We start from the raw sequence: 6013 nt of genomic DNA on the forward strand, positions 1-6013 counted from the left end.
TCAGAGCGCGGCTGCTGCAGCTGGGGCCGGGCGGGGGGACTCGCCTCCAAGCCTCGCCCAGCATCATCCGGCCTCCCCCGCGGCTGGCCAGGGGGGCAGCGGTCTGTCCGCGGGCACATGGGCCGGGCCGTGGCTCCTGGCCTCACCCCCCACGGCTCGGAAGTGAGCTATGGGGCAGCCTGGCCAGCTGGCAGGGGGGTGGGCACTGCTGGGGCATGGGGGGAGGCTCAGGATTCCCCCGGTGATGGGGGCCCTGTGTCTCCCCCCCCCCAGGCTGGCAGCTGCCTGGGAAAGCACCTAGAGCCACCGGGAAGCTGGCATCTCCCAGGTGGGCACTAGGCGGGTTTGACGGGCACTGGTGGGGGCTGGGGCCCTGCATTGGTACTGTCCTTCTCTGGGCTGCGGTGACGGGGGGCTTGTGGGGAAGTCAAGGCCAGGCCTGACCACAGGTGTCTGAGCGGCAGACTATGCCCCTTGCCCCGGCCTGGGCCACGCTGAATCCAATGGCACAAAGGGAAAAGGCCGGGAATATTGAACTGCATTGCAGCTGGCTGCCCACCATAAATATCCCGCTGCTCCTGTCATGGGGGGGGGAGCAGGGAGATTTATAGCCCATCAATTACCGCGGGCGTCACTCGCCTTCCTGGGGAAATCACGGGGCTTTTAATATTAACATACAGACGCCCATCCAGCTCCAAGTGCCCCTGGCACTCTCGCCCGCACATCCCCAGGCACACTCGCCCCTCTCCCGCACGTGCCCGGGCACACTCACCCTTCGCCTGCACGTCCCTGGGCACACTCACCCGTCGCCCACACATCCCCAGACACACTCACTCCTCTCCTGCACATCCCTGGGCACACTCACCCCTCGCCCACATGTCACCAGGCATGCTTGCCCCTCACCTGCACGTCTCTGGGCACACGCACCCCTCTCCCACACATCCCTGGGCATGCTTGCCCCTTGCCTGCACATCCCCCTTGCACACTCACATCCCTGGGCACACTTGCACACCTTCTGGCATGCTTGTCTATCCTCCAGGCACGCTCACCCCCCTGCCGGGCACGTTCAGCCCCTTGCACTTCGCACACACCCCCAAGCACGCTCTTCCACACGCTTGCCCAGCTGGACATAGTCACTCCCACATCCACTGGGCTCCATCCCCTCCCCCGCTCCTGCCCCGCTCCCCCACAGTCATGCTCATGCTTCTCCTCCAGTAGAAGGCACCCACCCCCAGGCGGTCCATAGCAAGGAGGACCCTGGACCTCTCAGGCAGCAGGATCCATGAGTGACGCTCTCTGGGTGGCTCGGCGCTGGCTTCCCATAGATATTTAGCCTTGGGGCCTTGTCTTCCCGAGCAGGCCCCAGGGTATGCAGAAGAGCCTAAAGCTCCAGGATGGGGACCATGAGTGAGGAACTCTCTACTGTCAGGGTATGGCTCAGGAGACAGGGCTTTCTCGGGGGGTGGTCCCAGACTGGCGTGAACCCCCACCAGGAACTAAGATCCATCCCAAACCTCCCCAACCCCAGCTCCCAGTGCCAGGTGCTCTGCCCTGACCGGCCTTCTCCAACAAAGAGCAGCACCATGGCCATAAAAAACATCCTCAAACCCAACCCAACCCCTGCACTGCCTACGGGGACGGGCCACAAGAACCAACCACGGGTGACAGACGTCGTCATGCTGCTTAATGCACGGCTGGAAGGCGCTTGGATCCCACAGGGATGAGCACAGAGTCACAGCCTACGTTAGACGCACAACCCTGGGCACGGACTCCCACCCCCCGTGAGAGACACACGCGCCCATCAGACCATGCACACGCCACCACGTGCACACTCATGCAATGGGCACGCTGATGGCCAGCCACGTGTCCGGGCACACGCCCCTTTACATCCAGGCACCCACGGCCCCCCATGCAAAGCGCTCGATTGGTGACCTTAACATTGGGGCACAAGCTCAGAGAAAGGACAATGTTTGTGGGTGATTCAGGGCTGACCTCCAGCTTCCCCTCCAGCCCCAGCCACACCGCATGCTTCTGGAGTCCCCCTTAAACTCTGGGCACGGGCCACCCCCCTCCACCACAGCAGTGAACGTTGTGCCGGCCCTGAATGGGGAGGGGAAGGTCAGTGCCGTGCAGGGGACCGGCCGCGCCCTCTGCCACCCGCCAGCTCTGGGGAGGCGCAAGGGAGCTGCGGGCACTTTAAACCGGCAATGATGCAAATAGGCACAAAGAGACTTTGCAACAACATGAATTAGCCCCCTGATGAGTCCTTCTGGGGCGTTTCACCCAGGGCCCAGGCAGAGTTGTTCGGGCTTGTGGGAAGATCTCTGGAGTTCATGAGCAAACACACCATCCGCTCCGGGCTCGGCTGCAGGATCTGTGGGGAAAACCCAGGGGGCTGCAGTAAGTGGGGCTGATCAGAGGGGTGAGTCAGTGTTGCCTAGCACTGTGCTAGGGGGTGCTGTGCTCAGGGAGCATGGCGGGTGGCTCAGTAGGGGGTTGTTTCAGACTCACAGGCCCCAGGCTTTCTCCACTCCCTAGGAGGAACCCCCGTCAGTGTGACAGCCCTTCTCGGGGGTCACGCTCTCTCTCTCGGGGGTGAAGCCCTGGGCCCCACCGCCTCCTGGAACCGCACCTCTCTGAGCCTTCAGCAGGCCTGGCGCTCGTGTGGGCTCCGTCACGGAGTCCCCTCGCGCTGGCCCCCCTGGGTGTCCCCACCCAGAGGAAGCAATGCCCCCCCGATCTCTAGCTTGCAGTGACTCTCAGCCGGTGCACACCAGGAGGGTTTATTGAATGTCTGAACCCAGCAGAGGCAGTTCGCAGGTCCCTCAGGTCTGGCATGTCTCAGCACCGTGCAACTGAGCCTGTCCTTGTCCCGATGGGCTCAGGCTGCTCCTTGTCCCCCCACACTCCAGACGCCCCCTCCTTCCAGCCCATCATCCTGTAGCACCTTCCCCACAGCCCCTCCTCCGTCCTTTGTCTTTGGTCCCAGGCAAACAGGCTGCCTGGGCCTCCTCTCTTCCCTCCTTTGTTCCCCACTGGCCGGAACCGGCTGCCTTCCAAGCTGGGCTGGGCCTCCCGGTCACCTGTCACTAGGGTCCCCCATCTCCAGGCCATTGTCTAGGGTCCCGACTGCCAGGCGAGATCACACCTGACCCTCTGCAGCAACGAAGCCCCTCTCCCACCACCTCCGTACACACTCAGCACACAGGGAAACACACACAATATTCATGCAAACCACTAAGAAAATCCCCCACTTTGTCACAGGGGCGCTCTCCCCTATCAGTCCATGCGGACCCCAATGCCCCAGTGCAGTGCTAGGGGGCGCTGTGCTGCAAGGAGCGGGGCAGGTCAGTCAACAGGGGGCGCTCTCTCCCCTCAGTCTGTGCTGACCCCAGTGGCCCAGTGTGGTGGCAGGGGGCGCCGCACTGCAGGGAGCGGCGTATGGGGCTCGGTGGAGGGCACCGTGCTGCGGGAGGTGGGGTGGATGCAGTGGGTGACTCAGTAGGGGGCTCTCTCTCCCCTTGGAGTCAGGGATGCCCAGCTGCTGGAGAGCCTGACCCCTTGCCCGCTCGTGGTCCCTGAGGCTCGTGGTCCCCTGGCGATGGATGCTGGGCAGGTCCCAGTGCCCAGCTGCCCAGCCTCTGGATTGGTGCCTGGCGCTCCGTGGTTGAGCGCTGGGTTTAGGTTCTGAACGCTCTCCAGCATGGTCGATGCTGCTGGGCCGGGACCCTCAGGCTCTGCCTCGGGACTTCCCAAGCTGCGGCTTCTGCTCCGGGCATCAGGCCTGCGAGCTTGTCCCAAGCCGGGGCAGCGTGACGGATGGGTGCGCTGGGCGGCAGGCGTTATTAACGATGCGAGGTATTCGCTCCAGCGGGGCCGTAAAAATTAAAAGTGGGCGGGCATAAAAGCGAATAAATCCCAGCAGTTTGCAACGCACTGCAGGTGTTTGGGGTTGTGTTTTAAATAAACCTTTCCCGGCTGCTCGTGGGCATGGGGCCTGCAGGCGCGGGCAGGGCTCTGGTGGGCAGCGGCTGGGGAGTGCAGAGACACAGCGGGAGGCAGGGGGAGAGGACGTCTGTCTGCTCACGCACCCCAGGCAACCAGAGGCTTTGCTACTTGTTTGAATCTCCCAGCCTGAATGTAGCCTTTCTTTGAGGGGAGGAGGGTGTCATTGGGAAGGGGACTGGAAGTCAGGACTCCTGGGTTCTATTCCTGGCTCTTCTCCGCCTTGCTGGGGCTGTGTAGGATGCCTGTCCCTCTTGTCAGTCTGCTGTCACCATGCACATCTCCCTGGCGACCCCTGGGATGGAGCTCAGATCCGCATGCTTCTGCTTCAACGCAGGGAGAATCTCCATGAGCTGTTACCAGTACAGAGCTTATGACACACAGGTGAGTAGTTCTGATTCCATCCAGTAGGTGGTGCACGCATGCACATACACATGGCAGGCCCCAGTGTATGTTCCTGGGGTGGGACAGGTGGGACAGCCCGTCTCTTCATGCTGGGAGCAATCCCCCCTGTGCAGAGAGCCCCCACGAGGCCCCTGCACCACTTAGACCCGATGTCCCACTGCGGCCGCCCTGCCACCTGCCTCTCGACCCACCTGGCTGCCAGGCTGTAGCCCTGGGCGGGTCACAGTATGGGCAGAGCACACGTGGCCGTGGTGGGCGTGGAGGCACCAGGGTTAGCAGCTTTGGGGCTGTTTAAGCAAAGTCAAGTGCAGACAGCGCCCCAGAGGAACGTGGCTCCGAGCTCTCTGCCCATCCCTGGGGCGGGAGGGAGAGGGCAGGGCTATCCAGCCTCTCACCTTGTGGAGTCCTCCCTGGTGCACTATGGCCTGGAAGTGGCAGCTTCCTGACGGGGGGCCGGGCAGTTTGGAAAGGAGCAGCTTCTGGCTGCCCTGGGCGTGGCCAGGGCCATGTCCCTGTCAGGGCCAGGGAGCAGTGGCAGCCCCACCAGGCGATTTCAGGGGGGTGCTGTGCAGGGGCATCCCCCCCAAGACCTGTCGCAGTCCGTTGTCTGCATCTCAGTGATGTGCACCTTGCAACCCCTCCCATCTCCTTCGGCTCAGGGAACAGCCAGCGCTCACCCCCTCCTCTCTCCACACCCAGGGCTTTTCTGAGACTCCTCCAGGCAGGAGCCACTTAGATCTCAGCTGGCTCCCAGACAGACTGCAAGGCAGCACCGTCCTGGGAATCCGCGAGCTGGGAAGGCCAAGAAAGCTCCAGGACCAGCCCCGCCCCCCCGCTTCCCCCTGGCCTGGCATCTGTCATTGTTACGATGATGCGCCTGTCACTGGCAGCAGCTGCTCTGGAGTGCGGCAAGCGGCTCTCGAAAAGGCCCCTTGATATTTACGTGCGCTGCTGTGCGCATCATTCAGCGCCGCCGGACCCCAAGCCACCCCTGCAGCGGGCGCCCTGAGGGCTCCTCTCCTGCATGGAGCACCCAGGTGGGACGCTGGAGAGTTAAATGTAACATTTCCCCCGGAAACAGCTGCGCAGGGACAGCCCAGGCAGCAGCAGGACAAGCGTCCCCCAGGCTGCTCCACCGAGGTCTCCACGTCCTGCCCTGCAGGGGACACGCCAAGAGTGGACCTCGGCCACCGCGGGTCAACCTTGCTGCTGAGGCTGCTAATAAGGGGGAGGTTTTACGGATTTCATGGTGCTAGGGGGGCACTGCGCTGCAGGGAGCGGGGTGGGTGGCTCAGTAGGGGGCGCTCTCCCCTCACAGTACCCCAATGTGATGCTAGGGGGCGCTGTGCTACAGGAGGTATCTCCTGTAACCAGCCCGTCTTGACCCCTTGCGGCCCATGCGGACCCTGTCGCGAGTTAGGAAGACAAGGGCGGGGAGATACCCAGGTGTCCTGAGCCGCAGTCCCATTGTGGGGGACTCGTCTCTGCCTCCTCCTTCCCCACCCCACGGCCTCCGTTGGCTGGGGGTTGCGTCTCACCTCCTGTCCCAAATCGCAGCCTGGCGCTGCTCCGTGCCAGTGAAGCCAGAGTCTGAAATCACTTG

This window comes from Lepidochelys kempii, chromosome 9, assembly GCF_965140285.1.
Source record: "Lepidochelys kempii isolate rLepKem1 chromosome 9, rLepKem1.hap1, whole genome shotgun sequence".
NCBI classification, from domain to species: domain Eukaryota; kingdom Metazoa; phylum Chordata; order Testudines; family Cheloniidae; genus Lepidochelys; species Lepidochelys kempii.